This window comes from Lissotriton helveticus, chromosome 1_1 (genome assembly GCF_964261635.1).
Source record: "Lissotriton helveticus chromosome 1_1, aLisHel1.1, whole genome shotgun sequence".
In the NCBI taxonomy this organism is placed as follows: domain Eukaryota; kingdom Metazoa; phylum Chordata; class Amphibia; order Caudata; family Salamandridae; genus Lissotriton; species Lissotriton helveticus.
This window is the reverse complement of record NC_136057.1, coordinates 934,911,198-934,931,135: the sequence shown is the minus strand read 5'-3', so window position 1 is coordinate 934,931,135 and position 19,938 is coordinate 934,911,198. Positions and strand designations below refer to the sequence as shown.

General features: G+C 43.3%; 1 protein-coding gene across 4 annotated transcripts in view; it reads left to right on the top strand.

Moving 5' to 3' along the window:
• Positions 1–19,938, top strand: part of CELF2 (CUGBP Elav-like family member 2) — a 1,322,506-nt gene that overhangs the window by 13,126 nt on the left and 1,289,442 nt on the right. The gene's annotated exons all lie outside the window — the stretch shown is intronic.

Below are 19,938 nucleotides of genomic sequence, written 5' to 3'. Positions count from 1 at the left end.
AGCATAAAGTCAGTGAGTGATAGAAGAGGTAGCTGGTTTATGAACAGTTATTCTTTTGTGATGTGGTGTTCTTTAAAGAGGTGAGTATTCAGCACTTTTCTAAATTGGAACAACTTGGGCGGTCTTAATAAGTGGTGTTCCAGATCCTGGGTGGATAGATGGAAAAAGCTTACTGCCTTGTTTTTTGTTGTTTGTTTTACACTTCTTTTGTCTTTAGTCTGATGGTGTCCAGTGTCCAGACAATGGGTGTACTGACCACCATCAGAGATGGTGAGCTTGTCTGCAAGATGAGCTGGGGTGCAGGTCTTAATGGCTTTGTAAATGCTCCAGCTGGCTTTGAAGATGGTATGCCCCTCATGGTGATCATGCTACCCCAAGCATGTGCACATCCTACATATGGAGCTTTCAATAGACGCACAGTTGATTGCTGCGTTTAATGTCAACGTAGCTTGTGCGATTGGAAGCCGACTCTCCAAAATGAAAGAAGTACTACAAAATTGTTCTCTGATGTATACATGCAGTTTACCCTGTGAAAGCATGGGCCTTTTTGACTAATATAAAAACCCAGTGCAGTTTAAATAATAAAAAACATTGGCAAAGCAATAGGGCCTGCATTGGATGCCAGCCTTTTGGCTTTGTCAGTGATTACTTCGTTTTGTTGTTGTTTTTGCAAAATGTTATTGTTGGAGAAGCTAATTAGCCCCCACAATACATAAAAAATGGTTAACAGAAAAAATACTTTATTTTTGTCTCAAAAATCAAACATTGTTGTAGTATTTCCTGGCACTGAAGGGAACCTTTTGTCTATTGTTTTGCTTCTGCTGTCACTTACTGAGAAGTTAGCCTATTGCTGAAGTGGGCAGATTCATTGCCCTATGCTGTTTGCTCAGAGTGACCTCATGAGTTTAACAGACATAGGAATCCAGACGATTAACAGTATGGAACATGAAATTGTGAATATAGCCCATCCCCGTGCACCAGTAATTTACGCTACCCAAAAATATACAGAAATCTTCATAACCCACCAGGAAGCCCTATTGTATCAGGTTGTGGCTAAGTGTTGGAACCAATTTGCAGGTATGTTGACACATTCCTCAACCCACTTGTCCCTAGAATAAGACAGTATGTAAGGGATAGCACAGATATAATCAGCACTGTGGAGGGTATTTCCTTCTATTGTGACATCGACATATTGTTAACTTATGATGTGGAGTCACTATATGCGAATGGGAAACAACCTTTACAACGCAACTTTTACAACGCACTACCATTACAACAAAACTTTTACAACGCAACATCCATTACAATGCATGCATTTACAATGCAACCATTACAACGCATGACACTACAACGCACACCACTACAACGCATGCCATTACAACTCCGTCATTACAACGCATACCATTACAACGCAAAACATTACCATCCAACATTTACCCTATTGTTGCACCCCCTGGAGTTAGAATAGTAATTTTGACCCCTACACTATCCAACACTTACCCTACTGTTGCACCCCCTGGAGTTAGAATAGTAATTTTTACCCCTACACTATCCAATACTTACCAAACATGCAATAAAATGTAATGCGTTGTAATGGTATGCGTTGTAAAGGTATTATGCGTTGTAATGGAATGCGTTGTAAATGTAGTTTTTAAAATTTCATTGTAATGGCATGCGTTGTAATGGAATAAGTTGTAATGGATGTTGAGTTGTAAAAAATGCGTTGTAAAGGTGTGTGTTGTAAAAGTGTGTGTTGTAACGTCATACATCCTATGCAAATATCCCACAGGATGAGAATCTACACACCATACGACAAGTTGTGGGGGTCAGTATTCAGGCTATTTCTGCTTTGGTTGAATATATTGTACAATTAGCTGAAATAGCCCTTAAGCAAAAGTATTGTATGTTTAAGGAGTTTTACCTGCAGATTAAGGGTGTAGCCATGACTGCCTTCTTTTAGCTAGAAATAGCTAACATTTATGTAGACACTTTTGAGGGTTAAAAAAGCGTCTGTCTGTCTGTCTGTCTGTCTGTCTGTCTGTCTGTCTATCTGTCTATCTGAATAACATCTGGGTCTGATGCCGGAACAATAATGATGGGTTTACAATACGGCGGGGCCCCAGATGGAATTGGAAGCATTGACAGATTAGCTAAAATCTGAGAGCACACACCTAAGATTTACAAGCAGTCTCCACTGAGATTAGTTTTTGGGACGTATTGGTGAAGCATAATAATAGCACTGTATTTGCCACACCGTGCGGCAAATCTACAGACAAAAACTCCTTGCTCTTATACAATAGCCACCAACCAAGATATCTATGTGATATTTTGCAGTTCAGTCAATTGCTACGCATCCGTAGGAGTTGCATTAAAAAACAGAAGACTCAATACCGAAGGACAGATTGGTGGATAGGATTTATCTGAATAGGAATACTCGAGCTGCCTTTAAAAGAGCATGGTTTTGCCCAAGAGATTATATTTTGAGACACAAGGACAACAGATAACAGCATAGTGCTTGATAATGATCACTACTTTCAACACAGTTAGTAACCAGGTACAACAGATCATCAGAGGGCATTGGAAATGACTAGAAGACATTAATAAAGGTAGTCCCTTGTTTGCCCTTAGTCGTAGTAGAAGAAATATTAGAGACTAGGTATTTCGAGCACATAGTGAGCAACCAAAGACATTCAGCATTACACAGAGCTGGGGCATGGCCCCAGTGGCGAAATACTTCAAATATGGAAATTGTGTGGAATGCAAGTTTACGAGGAATACTAAAATGTTTGAGAGGGGTGGGAGTTATTCAGTGCTGAAAGATCATTCAAACTGCAACACAAAGAACGTTTGGTATGCCATTCGGTGTCCCTGCCACAAAGTGTATATTGGTCGGACTAGTCAAATGGTTAAACAATGAATTTGCCAAGATTTCAGCAGAATACATTGTAAAATGGAGGGAACACTTTGGGTCAAACATTACACAGAATTGGGTAATGATGCTGAGCAACTTGCGCGGCAGGTGATTGAAGTGGCTAAGCTGGGCTCCAGGGGTGATGATGTGACCATGGATGGAATGCCGGCAGATAGACCATCTCAATATTACTATCAGAGGACTCCATGATGAAGATGAACTAAGAACCCTGGCCTTTATGTTTGCATAAAATTATATTGTGGTGGTCACTGATTCTGCCACTTTATGTTGGTTACATTTGCCATACTGAAAATATGTATACTGTTCAGCATTTGTCAACTTATGGGAATTCCTTACGGATGATTGGTATATGCATTATCGCTTATTTTGGAGCAGATAATGTTTGTGCCGCCCTCTGTGGAAATCCCTGGTTGACAGGGTTATCCATAGGTCTCATAGACATGTGGTGATTTAATGGGATATTGACTACCCTCCTTGTAATAGTGAAGCTTTTTGTGTATCGCGTGCCTCTACTCCCATCAGGCAAAGCATGGTTTGCTGCATGTATTGTAGTGCACACACCCAAGATGGCAGCTGCCATCAAAGTCAAGTCATTCCTCTGGTGTGTCAGTCACGTGGTTTAGGGTAGCCTTACTCTTGGCCTCCTGTCGGACATGGTGTCTCCTGTGTCCTTGGACACAAAGTCGCCTGCTCTGGGGTGTTGCCTCATTACCTGGAGTCACAGTAAATTCCATCTGTGAGCTGCGGAGTGTGTATACACTTTGGCTTAGGCATTTACATGCTTGAATGAGTTGTCTTGGCCAGTTGTATTACAGTTATGGCACTCACCGTGTTACTTATTTGACACTTCTATTGAGTAAGATTGCACCTGGACAAGCTATTCATGTGACTGGTGTCACTGTGTCTGATAAAACATTGATTTATGCATGCATTGTAGTACCCACACCCATGAGGGGGCTGCCAACCATGGTTCAGTTATCCTCACCATGTGTCGGTCATGTGGTATTGGGAATCGTCATTCTTGCCATTTTCGGACATGAACAGCTAGTGCCAACAGTGTGGCTTTGTCTTAATACTTGCAGTCACTGTACGCTTCTTTTGCAATCCATGAGGTATGAAGACACTTCTGTTCGGACAATGGAATGTTTGCCTGAGTGTGTCAGCCAGCTGTATCACTATGTTGACACTCAAACACTTTTAATGAGCATGATTGCCCCTTGTCATACGATTCATGTGTTTAGTCTTCCTGTGTTTTGTGCATGGCAGGTACATATGGTCATATCATAGGCTCTAAACACATCGGTTGATTTCACTTGAGAGCCATGTGTTACACAGCAGTTAGTGTGTTCATGGACAGTTGTTGGTTGATTCCTGCTCCAATTATAATAATTTGTTGATGTGACATTTCTTAGGTGGACCAGTAGTATGGAGTCCACAAGTTAACTCTCAAGACTAGCTGTTAGCCTTTGGGTTTAAGGTATGAGATTAATTTGCTATGGGAATTTCTACAGATGGAAAGTACAAGATTGTACAACTAAGGGCCCCTTTTTTTGTTTGTAGGTCATCAGTTGGATTGTGTTGTACTGAAGAGACCCATGGATTGGTTCCTTTATGGGTCAAAATGTCAACGTTCTCATGAGTTTATTCTACGGACATTGTTGTGTATACTCAGAATTAATCTGTTATTCAGTGTTGATACCTTATGTCATTAGGATTTGTGTGTATATATGTAAAACCGTTTTTGTTCTTGCATGGTTATCCTTTCCAGCACCATCTACACTGATTGTTCTACTTTATCATGATGATGTTATGAGATTATATATCACACTGACAAGACATTATTGGCCCTTTGTCTCATTAATTGATATACTATCATACCTGCTGTGCAATTGGTTTCATGAGTGTGATAGTTTAAAGTGTTTCCCACAGGACCATTGTGTTTATATTGCATGCTCCTGGGAAACAGTTAACACCTACTAAAGGCTAATTGGTGGCTTGGAGAAGCTACAGAGTTCATGCAAATTTGCTTCTATGATATTCATGCAGGCAAAAGGTAACTTTCTAAACCTTACTTTTCAATAATATTGATTGAAAAGCCACCTTCACAGTTAAATTGCATTTTTCATAACAAAACAAAACAAAATAATTGTTTCATGTTTTTTTTTATAGTGGTCCCATTCTTGAGATACAGTTTAAGTATTTCAATCAGTACTCTAGGTAGCTAGGTCGGCCACAATGAAACTAGCCTTTGGGCGCTTGTCACGGTAAGAACATGTTAATATTGCATTTCTACTTGTCCTATATTTAAATACCATACACTATGACTTGTGGGCTAGAAGACCTCTATAGCGGTCACTTACTAATATCTAAAAGGAAGATTTTGGCCTGTCAAAATAGTTTATTACTGGAGGTGGAATTGCAGTTTTTACACTGCTACAATCGGGATACAATGGTAGGCCTGAAGCCATGTTTCCACTGCCATTGTAGTGGATGGCACAATAGATGCTGCAGTCTGCTAGAGGCATTTAACTTCCAAGCCCTGGATACTATTTGTACAATATACTCTGGACATATAGACAAGTTAAATATGCCAGTTAAGTGTATGCCAATTCAACCATGTTTAAAGGGAAGGGGGCACAACCACTTTACTACTGGTTAGCAAGGGCAAAATGCACAGAGATCTAAAGCCTGCAAAAATATGGGGACAAGAACAAGTTGAAAAGTTGGACTGACCACTCAGAAAAGGTAGATTTCCTACAATCGCAGGTGTTGCTTCAGGTGGGTGTTTGTGGTGTAACCCCTCTCCCCCATAAACGTATGTTTTGGTAAATAGTTGGGTACAAGCGCTTTCAGTCGTGTAGGGTCAGATTTCTGTCGGATTTCACCAGGAATTTTTAAATGCACACTTAACAAAAACGCACACAATCTATTCCTTTCTCTTTTTTAAAAGGCTTAAAAAATGTTGGTAAGTTTACAAAATACTGTTTTTTCTCAGTACCCCTACCAATCTGCATTCCTCTCCTTTTCCACTGCCCCTTAAGCCCCTCTCATGCCCTCTGCCCTCGTGTAATGTGTGTTAATGCCAGCCTGATTGTTGGAAAATCTCTAATTATAACAACAGTGTGTATGTTTTCTCTGTTCATTTTTGAATTTGGGTTTGTAAGTACAAGTGAATGTTCGCTTAAATCCTTACGGGGCCAGTCTAACTTTCATATTTGTGTATTTCATTCTTGATTCATGTGAATGGAAAATTGAATTGTCTGGCTACTGTCAAGTGAAAGAATTTAAATTATCCACATAGGTCTGCACCTGAGGCCTGCACTGCTCTCAACTTCCTGGTCAAATGTATATAGACAATGGAAATATGAAAGTTATGGTGGAAGAAAGGGTTGCTTTGGGCACGTGCAGGGAGTGGTAATTACCTCTTTGTCCTGCAGAGCTCACATTATTTTCTGTCAAGTCGGAAAAGCTCACCTTTTCACCCTCTCGTTTTCTCATTGTGAACTGGCACTTATAGTCCTGTAATTATTGCTGCAAAGCACAAATAGAACTTCAGTAATGCAAAGAACAAATTAGCACTGTAGGAAAGTAATGGAATGGAACGTTTTGTGATTTCTTTAGTACTGCCACTTGTATTATGTAGAAAGTTTTCCAACTGTTATATTTAATGTATTTATTTGCCAAATGGCCACTGGTCATAAAGACATATAAGACAATAAGCAGACTAGATATTGGAACAATAGTTACCTTAACTTAAATGTGCAAATATTCTTGGTATTAAATCGGATCTTGATTTCAATTTGAGCTTTCAACCTACTGCATGCGTATTCCAGAGGAATTGTAATGCCTATGCACAAGGGATGAATGTATCCTTATTCCACATATGCATCTTCAGACTCTAAGGAAACTGGACAAGAGAGCTTTTTATTTGTGGCTCAGAATAGAATCAGTTTATGCTATATTTCCCTGTGAATTCAATTAGATATGCTATTGCCAACAACTGCTACAATCTAAGTACAATCTAAGGGGCAGATTTACAAGCCCCTTGCGCCACTTTTGCGTCATTTTTCCCATGTTAAAAATGAGGCAAATGTGGCGCAAGGGGCTTGTAAATCTGCCCCTAAGTACTTTGATGATAACTGGACTAATAGCATCATTTCCTTAACTGATGAAAATTGATCACACCTCTGGGCTTGAAACTGAGTAATTGAGATTACTATTGTTCAGTAAGTTGTCACACTGAGAAGATCAGTTTGTACTCATCATCACTAGAAAGTTTTTTTTCTACAGAGATAAGATTTCAGACAAGCATGTCCAAGGAAATCCATGGGTAATTCCAGAATGACACATTGATCTCTTTGCATAATGCTCTACATTTCCACAGTTGCTCTTTATTCATGTTCTGCCCGGTATTGGGTATAAGCAGTGCCATGAAATCTAAATAATGAGACAAGGTCAGCTTCCATTTCTTTCATTAGGTGTTATACTTCAGGGATTACGACAGGGCATAGAGACTGCAGTTGTAGTTTATCCCTCTAACCCAGTTAGGAAGTCTCTGCAGTTGTATCTCCCAATACCATGATCGGAATTGACCTGCAAAAATATTGCATTCAAGATATTGTATTATAGTTTTAATGTAAATACATAAGGCAATATAGATTTACTATTCTTAACTCCACATCAACTTACCTTGATGATATTGTGGATCTACTTACCTTAATGATATTTTAGAAGTAAGATTTTTGTATGTCGATATTTCAACCAAGATACTCGGGTGCATAGCTTCAAGGAATTGTTAGGGGTGTGACACACCCCAAATATATGCATTCTTGGCTTGGTAGTTGGGTCTGGGGGCCCTGAGTCTGATCTGCTCTGTCTGTGTTGGTTTTTCTCATTGTCCTGAATTCACTAAGAGGTTCTAACTTGTTCATTTACTGTATCCGAAAATAGACATATATATTGATATATTGACTGGTATACATACACAGTAGTAAATCTGCACAAATAAAAGTACTCTCTGATGGACGCAAATTGACTATCTTTTGGAATTCTCAAATATTGCCAGTGCTAAGCTTGAAAAACTGCATCAGTCTCAGCTTTCAAAGCTTACCAGTGGGCAACAAAACACTCAAAAGGTGATTGGGTGAATGCTTGCATATAGTCTAACCATTTGCAATCGCTCAAGGTAGCATTCCAATCCATCATTTTTCACCCTCTGTGCCACTGTAGACAGAGGGTTTATTTAGGGTTTGGTAAAGGCATACAGAGTGGCAGAGGACTTTATGACCACTACTCTGACTTTACTCCCCCTGCCAACTTTAGAAATATCCACGACCCTCGCATACATCTCTATACAGGAATGGGCCTCATGGAGGTTGACTGATGGCTCAGTGAGACATAACAGCCAGCCGTCTAACTTTTTAGAAGTTTTCTATTTATCAAAAACAATTCCCAAAGCAGTGTTTTAAAAAAATAAATTAAATTAAACTAATGGCCCCACACTTTTAGAGTTTTTCTCCATGGAGTAAAGCACTTTTTTTTCTTTTTTTGTTATTGTTTACTGTTCCTTGACAGAGAGTAAAAAGAAAAAAAATCCATCCGTCTATCCACTCTAAATAGGGTGATGGGTAGTAAGAAGAAGTTTTACACCGATATCGTAAATTTTACTCTGTTGCCATTAGAGTTGGGGTCAGCTCAACTCCAAATCTAGTGGGCAGTCCTTGAGTTGGTGGAAAGGGTACTCTGTCGCTGTTGCAGCAGAGTATTCTTTCTGCCACACTCTAAACCAGACCTAGTGTCCTACCTAATGTAATGACCCTGCTCCTCATGGGAAAAGTCCATCTTGAACCTTTGACATCCCGACCATTCACCCTGTGACCATCTGCTTTTTTAGTTGGGAAATTTGAGATTGATATCTCCACAACATCAGTGACTAAGGGCCATATGTATCAAGCAAAATTGCGATCACAATTGCTAAAATTCGCAGAATTTTGGCATTTGCGATCGCATTTTTGCTTTGTGGTACGTATGAGGCACAACTGCGTGCAAAATAAGGAATCGGAAAATTTGCGATTCCTTATTTTGCAATTGCATTTAAGGAATCGCACATTTTGCGATTCCTTAAATGCAATGTAAGAAGCACCAAAAAAGTGCAATTTGGCCTTAAGAAATCGCAAATTATCACCAACTTCAAGTTGGTGGTAATTTGCGATTTCTGTGAAAAATGCACTTTTTTGCATTTTTCAAAGTGCAATGTGAAGCACATACATGCCCTTAGGGCATGTATGTGCGCCACATGTGCACCCATGCTTATTTCAGGGGTGCAACAGGGTGTTCTTTTGACACCCTTGCACCCTTGAAATTGCATTCTCAATTTGCGATTCGCTAATTGCAAGTTGAGAATGTCTTCCCATTCATTCCTATGGGCCTCTAGGCCCATAGGAATGAATGGGGAGGTATTCCTTAATTGCGAATCGCAATTTGAGATTCGCAATTAAGGAATATGTAGGATTCGCTAAATTTATTGCAAATCCTACATTCATAGCATTTTACGATTCTCAAATAGCGATTCGCAAAAAATCGCTATTTGAAAATCGCAAAATTACTTTTTGATACATATGGCCCTATGCTACTAAACTGGTGATCCTGAGACACTATATCTTTTCACAAGCAATTTTATAGGGGGTTCATATTTTTATATTCATGATTGTCACACAGAAAGGCCATTGACTGACTCTAAAACTAATGTAGGTAGTCAATATTGTGTACCTCTTCCAATCCACCTGAACTTCATTGACCATTTCATATTGTGTGAGAAATATATTTTTTTAATTTGTGAAGGGAAGTTTTTGGATTATGCCGTGCGTTAAGTGTTTTCCAAAGTTTGCAAGCAGCTTCCTCAGTAGTTTACAATGTAGTGCCCTTTCCACTATCCTGTTCCAGAATGTTTCACATATAAAATTGAAATAATCTGGACTGGAAATTTAGGGTTGGAAGTGAAAGTAAAATTTCAGGAAATAAAGTATTGAGAACAGAGCTGTTACTTAAAATACTATTCTTGGGAGTGTGAACAGAAGAGTACTACACATCCTTGGGTTTTCAGCATGAGAAGGTGATCCTTCACTTGCTTGTCAATTGTAGTTCTTTTATGAGCAAAATTATTCCATTTGTTACTTTCTGTGCTGTACTACTACTCAAGCTTGCTGACAGATACTCACATGTCAAAATTTCAAGATTTGAAGTCTGCTGAATTCAAGCTTCTATTCTACCAAGCTTCTCATTTTTTATGGGATCATAGGGCCCAATGTACTAATGACCATTTGCAAACCAGTCAATGTGCATTTTGCACACCAATTGTTTTGTGAATGTTATGCAATTTGCAGTATGTATTGGGTACATCGGAAATTGCAGATTTGCAGGGGTCAACAAAAATGGCTTGTCTGATGAATATTAATTAGGCAGGTAGAAATTTGAGACCCCTTGAGAATGGCTGGAGATGCATGAATGGTCACCTACTATGGAGAGCATACCACTACCTTTACATTATCTTTCCCAAGCTAGAAACTTTTATGTTAATAGCAGCCCCTTTCCAGTAAAAGTGATAGGTGTTGCTTTTAAAAGGCATATTTTATGTCTGGGAAGAAAGCAAGGGGGAGTTGAGGGGCAGGCAGTAAACCTACAGACTACTGGCTGCCCCCCACCTACAGACGACAGGCTGCTTCTCTCCAAGTGTGACTGACAGATTCCTAACAGATTTCTTTTTGTGAATCGGTTGACACTCTCTGTGAGGTACTGGTAACTTTTCATTTTTTAACTGTAAAGCATTTTCTGACTCGCAAACGGGGTTTAGTACATTGCCTAAAATCATTTGTTACACAAACAGTGCTTTAAATGTGCAGGTAATGTCAGGCACCTACACTTCTTTGATTTTGGAAGGGAGTACTTTCACTCTTCAGCACTGCTACCATGCATTTAATGGGAGAGAGACAGCACTTCTGTGGACCAAACTGGTATTCTAAATAGTGGGTATCTGCCCTTCTATATTTCCATTTAAAGCACTGGTCGCAAACCCTATGATTTTGTGAATCACAGGGCCGCAACTGCAAATTTGTTTAGTATATTTGTCCCTATATTGCATCATTCCCTATTTCCTGAATGTAGTGGCATGCTACAGCAGTACATGTCTTTAAATAGTTGTTGGGCTTAAAGGCAATGCCGCATTACATGCTATATATGCTTCATTACACCTTAATAAAACATTGTGTATTTATTCAACCTGCGCTATCTGCTGGATGGTACAGAAGTTTATTGAACTGCACAGAAGAAAATTGCTATTTTGTTTCCTGATGCCGCCGATGCGGATGAACCTGGTTTTATGGATTACCCTTTAAAGTTATCCATTTCACACTCCTCTTCCATGTGAACAAGGCAGAGATCACTCTAATATAAGACAAAGCAAGAAAATAAAAATACTTTGTCATTTTCTACCACAGCAGACACAAAACAGCGCTGTTGACAGAACAGTCGTGAAGTAAACCAGCAGGAGATTCGGAGTGCAACAGCAGCGTCCTCAACACCACTTATAACTTAGCAGGTTTTAAGTGGAAGGCGGGGTGCTCTGCGGCGTGGGAGTAGCAGTGGAAAAGGCGGACCGCGACAGCTCTGCGTGTGCCTTTTATGAAGGAAATGTGTTAACACGCCCTGCAAAGCTAGTCTGCAAGGTGTTAATATACTATATACAATATTTCAAGGAAGTGCCAGGGGTCTAATAAAGAGTTAACATTTTCTCATGGCCATATGGAGTGGATTTTGGGATCATTCTAAAACTCAATGTGTTAATATTACAAAAAAATCAAATAACGTGGTTACTTGTTCAGTATCAAGCAGCAGCTGCTCTGAATAAATCATAAATAATACATTACCTGCTGATAAATAGCAAAGATGACCAAAGAAATATGAGATGGGATTAAAGTTAGTTTTCCATCCACCCAACAAGTGACTTTTCAGAGGAGGACATTGGACAAAGGATATGCCATTGCTGTTGCACATCACCATTTCTAATATGGTCTTGCTATTTCTGTTGCATGTCTTTCTGTGACGTTGCATAGCCACTATTACAAGAATTAATCGCCACTTTGATGTGGTGCATAAAAATATTGAGGGCCTGTATGGTCAGGGGCTTATCTACTTATATTTTTGACTTCGAATCAGAAGGTAATATGATCAAGTGTCAGCTACCCTATATTGGACTAACATCTTCTCCTCGTGCCTAGAAATTGTGCATTGCAAGAGTATCTTAAGGATGAGGTTGGAATTCTGCATTACCTCCTCAGTCTTCCTCGCCACAGTCCTAACACAGTGAGCTCTCGCTCCTCCACAGAACCCTCCAAGCCAATTATTTTGCGCTCTAGCTTTTCCCATCCCTCCCAAATATGGCCGACCTCTCTACCTCTGATCATAGCCATGAAAGGAGGCTTGACCCACCCCACTTCCTGTTTCTTTTTAGTGCTGCTTCACAGAAGCTACCCAGAATTTTCAGGTAAGTGGGGTGAAGTAATGCGCAGGCCCTAATACCTAAGGGGAGATCCAGCTTAGCGAACTCATGGTGATTTGGTTGACCAGGAATTATTTTTTCTGTCTTTGACATTAAGGGGAGGCCCTGCAATAGCCGGGCTCCTACCGGTGGCGTGAGGATCTGCTTTGCGGGCTCATTGACTACCACTGTTCGATGATACCATCAGCTACGTGGGCTCACTCTACCAAACTTGCAGGTTCTGCAATGTTCAAGGGGTTTTGCTGGTTACAGCAGTACATTAAGCAGCAGTGCTGTGATCACGCTGGCGTTTCCCAACGCCGGAAACAACGACACCACCCCATCACAAGACCTCTGCAACTCCCTCGCCTCCTACTTCCACAACAAGATCTCAGACATACACAACAGCTTCAGCACACAACCGACGCACCCTATGACTGCACCAACGACCACCACCCTCCGCGCCTGGACCCCGATCACCACCGAAGACACCATCCGCACGATGAACTCCATCCACTCCGGATCTCCAACCGACCCCTGCCCTCACCACATCTTCAACAAGGCCGACGCTGTCATCGCACCCCACCTGCGAGACATCATCAACACCTCCTTCACCACCGCTACCTTCCCAGAGAGCTGGAAGCACGCCGAACTCAGCGCTCTACTGAAGAAACCATCAGCGGACCCCACCGAGCTCAAAAACTACCGCCCCATCTCGCTCCTCCCGTTCCCGGCCAAAGTCATCGAGAAGACCGTCAACAAGCAGCTTGCCGCCTTTCTCGAGACAAATGGATCCCTCGACCCCTCGCAGTCCGGCTTCCGGGCCAACCACAGCACCGAGACCGCCCTCCTCGCAGCCACCGATGACATCCGAGCCCTGCTCGACAGCGGAGAAACTGCGGCCCTCATCCTCCTGGACCTCTCCGCAGCATTCGACACTGTCTGCCACCGCACCATAGTGCAGCGCCTCTGCAAAGTCGGAATCCAAGAGAAGGCACTAGATTGGATCATCACCTTCCTCGCCGGAAGGACACAGAGAGTCCGCCTCCCCCCGTTCAGATCAGAAGCCACTGAAGTCATCTGCGGCGTTCCTCAAGGCTCCTCGCTCAGCCCCACCCTCTTCAACGTCTACATGAGCCCCCTCGTGGCCATCGCACGCCAACACAACCTCAACATCATCTCTTACTCCGACGACACCGAGCTGATTCTCTCCCTCACCAGCGACCCCGCCACCGCCAGGGCCAACCTACGCGAAGGGATGACAGACGTAGCCGAGTGGATGAAGAACAGCCGCCTGAAACTAAACTCAGACAAGACGGAAGTCCTCATCCTGGGATCATCACCCTCCGCCTGGTCCGACTCATGGTGGCCCACCGCCCTGGGCAGCGCACCCAAACCCACAGACCACGCACGCAACCTGGGCTTCATCCTGGACTCCTCCCTCTCCATGACCAGACAAGTCAACGCCGTCTCCTCGTCATGCTTCAACATCCTGCGCATGCTACGTAAGATCTTCAGGTGGATCCCCACCGAGACCAGGAAGACGGTCACCCAGGCCCTCGTCACCAGCCGACTGGACTACGGCAACTCCCTCCATGCCGGAACCACCGCCAAACTCCAGAAGAGACTCCAGCGGATCCAGAACGCCTCAGCAAGACTCATCCTTGACATCCCCCGACACAGCCACATTTCCGGACACCTAAGAGACCTGCACTGGCTTCCGGTCAACAAGAGAATCACCTTCCGTCTCCTCACCCACGCACACAAAGCTCTCCACAACCAAGGCCCAAGATACCTCAACAGCCGCCTCAACTTCTACACTCCCACGCGCCAGCTTCGATCGACCAACCATGCCCCGCATCCGAAGAGCCACCACAGGAGGAAGGTCCTTCTCCTACCTGGCCGCCAAGACCTGGAACACCCTCCCGACCCACCTCCGCCTGACCCAAGACCACCTCGCCTTCAGGAAGCAGCTCAAGACCTGGCTGTTCGAGCAGTAGCAGACCCCCCCCTCCCCAAGCGCCTTGAGACCCTCCGGGTGAGTAGTGCGCTATACAAATGCTTGAATGATTGATTGATTGATTGATTGATTGATTAATGTTTGTTGGCCACTTTTGTAGCTGTGGGCTTCACCGCCCATAGAAAGGAGTGGCTTGGAGTTTCCTTGGGTCAGTGCAGCAGCCCCAGCTAAGCCATCGCTGCATAATGATTGGAAGAGCAGCAGCATCACATACATGCATTCCAAGCATGTCTATGTATCAATGGAATGTGGAAGGTTTGGCAATAGGTTACACAGCGGCACAGCAACTGCCAAACAGCATGCACGTGCCGCAATGAGTAAACTGGCGAGATTCCCCGGCACCGCTTTTGCCTTGGAATATTTTAAACAGCCAACCAGGAAGTGATTTGTGTCTGTATGGTGATCTCATGTTCACTACATTCCAGCATTACATCACTGGAATGCAGAATGTCCCATGTTGGTTTACAGTCTAGAGATTCCTTGTTTGTCAGTTACTTTGGGACTGCTGAGGCTGTGGCTAATAAACACAGGACGTGAAGCATTCCTGTCTGCTGACTTTTATTATATGATACTTCACCACAGTCTGTGTTGGTACACCGCTTCGGGCAGTAGATAGGAAGAAGCATGTCCCAGTGGTGAGGGGTAGACTCTGGCTGAGGTGCCCTCATTACAGGCCATACAGCTAATGAGTCATGCTGCAATGTCTGCAGCTTTTAAAGAGCGAGAATGGCCGCCTTTTCCGAATAAGCAGTACATGGGACTTTCCACTAGTGCAGAGGCTTACGAGGAGGAAGATGATCTAAGAGGCAAATATGAGCAGGGGCAAGAATTGAAAGAGGTCCTGCAGCATATCAAGGACAATATGGTGTTTACATTGGTTCAAGTGAAGGATAAATCTAAGTATTTGTTCATGCCTTTGTGTATTCCGATGAATTCTTCTATTAAGGTAATAGAACATGAGTGATAGGATATTGATAATACCACATTTCCATGATATTTGACAAAAAGGCATGCCATTCCCGAGTTTGCTAAAGACTATCCCTTTTTAGTGAAGGTGGACTATCATTTCAGAGGATGCCTCCCCAGTGGATCCTGTGGACCAGAAGGTGGAGACTGCGGTGAGGAGGTCCTGTGCTGACACCAACTTCTCCATTCGAGCTTCTGCATACCTGTCATACACTGATCAGTTGCTGTTGATGGTCTATCAGAGTCTGGCGGAACTGATGGAGAAAGAAGCAGATATTACTCTGTAGTGATGAAGCTCCATGCAGGAAGTAGAATTCAGGATGTTTTATTCAAGTAGTTAACAGGTAGTAAAGTACAGGACATCATGTAGATATGTGGTAGATCAGAGCCCCACCAGGGACTGCCTGTCAGCTGCTCAGCCCATGACCAACTGTCTCTACAGCTCTCAGTCCCAACATTCCGAGGCATCATCAGACTCCAACATTCCAATGAGTCAAAGGACAGGCACTGGCTGAGCAGGGGTGGTAAAACACCTTACAATGTAAATGCAGGATACTACATATCCCCTTTCGTTCCAACAGAAGCATAAAACCAATATGTGAATAACAAATAGCTAGAGAGAACCATGGAAGAGAGATCGAGGAAGAACAGCAGAGGAACAGAAACAACATCAAGGAAAGGAGTAAGCAAAGCAGCGCGAAGAGACAGGTGGAAGGAAACGAGGAGGAAGAAGAAGAAGAGGAAGAGAAGAATTAAGCGGAAACCAGTAGAGAAAACCCAAACTCACGGACATAGAAAAGCTGAGAGGAAAAAAACAAGTAACCAGAGGATGGAAACAACAAGGGGCAGAAGGACACACACGCACCAAAGTCTAAGCCCCGAACTCACCCACTGGCCAGGCAGGCAGGAAGGGAAGAAAGAACAAGGCACGACAAACAACAGACACCAGTCTCCACACAGACACAGGAAAGAGAGAATAACGGATTTCCTCCTGAACAGGGAAGGAAAAGAATGAAAAATGCAAACGAGGGAAGGCTGGAGACAAAAGACAACAACAAGCAGTGTAGATCAGGAACCAAGGATGACAATAAAAATGACACAATGTGGAAAGCTGGATGAAAAGGAAAACGGAGAAGAGGCAAAGTAAATACATACAGTATAACTAATACTTTCCCCTATTTTCAATAAACAGCAACTATACCTCCTCTTCTTAAAATTGTGGTTGTTGCCACTGTAGTTTCTGTAAGTTGCGCCATCTCCAGGTTCATCTGTGTTCACCAGGTACCTTTGATCTGCTTGTAAGTGTAGGTTCTTCGTCACCTCGTCGCCAAAATATGTAGAGACGAAAGGTCCACACAGGAAGTATTCAGGATGTTTTATTCCAGTAGTTAACAGGTAGTAAAGTACAGGACATCATGTAGATATGTGGTAGATCAGAGCCCCACCAGGAGCTGCCTGTCAGCTGCTCAGCCCATGACCAACTGTCTCTACAGCTCTCAGTTCCAACATTCCGAGGCATCATCAGACTCCAACATTCCAATGAGTCAGAGCACAGGCACTGGCTCAGCAGGGTGGTAAAACACCTTACAATGTAAATGCAGGATACTACATACTCCTACCATGGCAGTGATAGAACAGCAGACTAGAATGTTGTCGGACATTTAGTTTGATACCTTTGTAACTGCTGCAGGATCAGCAGGTGCTGCAATTCAGGTCAGGAGACAAGTCTGGTTGAGGAATTGGAAGGCAGTCGCAGCACAGAATGCTTTTCTGATGAAGATCCCATTCTCAAGGGTTAAATTGTTCAGTGCACCATTGGAGGAAATGTTGAAGAATTCGATTAAGGACTATAAGTTATTGGCCCTGACTAGGTCATCACGGTGAAGGTTCTTTGTTGGCAAGAGGGCCTTTGGTCAGTCGACCGTTTCTAGGGGCTACCAGCTCTTTCATGTAAGGGGTTGTGGCTGGGGTGCCTCTTCCACAGATAAATCCCGGTCTCAACAGTTAGATGGTGGAGCCCACCAGTAAACAAAATCCTGACTATCCGTACAACCCCAACATACAAATTCTGGTGGGCAAAAGTTTGACAAGATTTCTTGACACTTGAAAGAGGGCGATCATAGATCAATAGGTGCTGAGGATCAATGAAGAAGGCTACACTGTGGTTTTCGTTTCTCCACCCCCAGAGTATTTTTTGTACACACCCCTCTTACATACAATCCTGTGAAGAGTTACCTTTGTGACTAGTAGTCAAGACTTGCTTCCAAACGGGGCAATAAAACCGGTTCCTCATCAACAGAGGGGTCAATGAGTATATTCCATTTTCTTCATGGTAAGGAAGGCATCAACATACTTCAGACCAATGCTGGATTTAAAGAGGATGAATTTTTTTATTCAACATGTTAAGTTCCAAATGTTATCTTTACAGGATTCTTCCCTTTCTGAATCAAGGGGAGCTAGTGGCGTCCCAGGATGTATTGGATGCGTATCTCCATGTCCCGATCCTTCCCTCATTACAGAGATTTCTCAGGTTCTGCGTGGGCTCAGAACATTACCAATTTCAGGTACTCCCTTTTGGGTTATCTTCTCCGAGAGTATTCACAAACCTTTTGGCACCTTTGGTGTGGGTAATTCATGAGGAGGGAATACAGGTTTTAACATATCTGGATGACTGGCTGGCTGCCTCTTCTTTTTCTAAGGTGACCAGTGATGTCCAGGAGGTGTGCAGGATTCTGGAGGTTCTTGGGTTTCTCCCCAGCTTCAAGAAATGTTGTAAGTCCCCATGCAGGATCTGGTATTCATTGGAGGGCACCTGGAAATGGTCAAAGGACAGGTCTTTCTTCCAGTCGAACGGAGGGTGATGATAATGAAGGAGTTAGGGAGTCTGCTCGGTCAGGAGTTGGCTTTGGTGTGGCTACAGTTGATATTAGAGGGATTAATTCCAGTGGCTAACAATGCTGGGGCAGCTCCTCTGCGAGTCCCACTAGGTGGCAGCAAAATAAACCAATTGTATTATTTATTTTTTCTTCTTACCTGCAGCTGAGCAGCGTCATTGAGCTGGGCGGGGTCATGCACTCTATGTGCAACAGCGGGGAGGAGGGGTGATGGGTGCGCATGACTGTTTGTCCGGCCGTCTTAGGCCGTAAAAACCATCATGCGTGCTTAGTATTTCTCCACCCGGCTGTGTTGTACAGCTGGGTGGAGAAAAGCTGCATGCTCTCAGTCCCTGTTTAAGTGCCGAACCAGGGCGCTCAGACCAGTACCAGCGCTGTTCCTATTCCAGCATGAGAGCAGCAGTGTGACCAGCGCAGGACCGGAGAAGGATCAACAAAGGAGCAATGTGGCATCCACAGCAGCAGGTAAGTAAAGTTTTATATTTTTGTCTGTGCCAATTTTTGTACTATTCCTTCCCCCACCTCACCGCTTCAGATCCCGAGCAGCCGCCACTGTCACAATGTTTTTCCATGGGCACGTTTGCCCATGTATCCCCTCCTCAACCATCTGCTGGCACATTGGTCCCTGTGCTCCAATATTTATGATCTACAGGTGCAAGTGTCTCCACAGCTCAGACCAGCCTTGGAGTGGTGGTTGGACAGCAACAATCTGGCAGAAGGACTTCATTTTCATTTAACTGTATCCCGGGTGGTTATTACGGATGCCAGCAAGTTGGTGTGGGGTGCCACATTGGACCCTTCGTCTATACAGCTAAAGTGGGACCATCTTCAGGCTAGTTGTTCCTCAAACTACAGGGAACTAAAGGCAGTCCAGTTGGCCTATTTGGACTTTGAATCGACCCTTTGGGGTCACCCGGGTTACTTACAACCACCTGCTATGCCTTCCCAAGAATGAAGAGTCTGTCAGACAGTAGAGAATACAAACTTACATCTTTATTAGCAAAACTCTGCAGAGGAGTCCATCATGACCTGCACCCTAAGATGTCTGCCGAGGAACTGGCCCCCCAACAGTCTACAGTGAGTAATCATTGCTCCCGAGAAGCCTCCAACCACACCCACAATGGAAAACTATCGGCCTGGGCCGAACATGAACAAAGAGGCATAGTAGGATGAGCTAACACCTGCTAGATGGGTACATGTTATCAGGGCTCCAAAACCACAGTGCTGGGTCTCAGCTTCTCCTAACGTGGGAGCAGAAACGACACATTCGGATACGTATGTGAGGGCAGAATGGCCTATTCATCAACAGAGGGGTCAATGAGTATATTCCATTCTCTTCATGGTAAGGAAGGCATCAACAGACTTCAGACCAATGCTGGATTTAAAGAGGATGAACTATTTTATTCAACATGTTAAGTTCCAAATGTTATCTTTACAGGATTCTTCCCTTTCTGAATCAAGGGGAGTTAGTGGCGTCCCAGGATATGTTGAATGCGTATCTCCATGTCCCGATCCTTCCCTCATTACAGAGATTTCTCAGGTTCTGCGTGGGCTCAGAACATTACCAATTTCAGGTACTCCCTTTTGGGTTCTC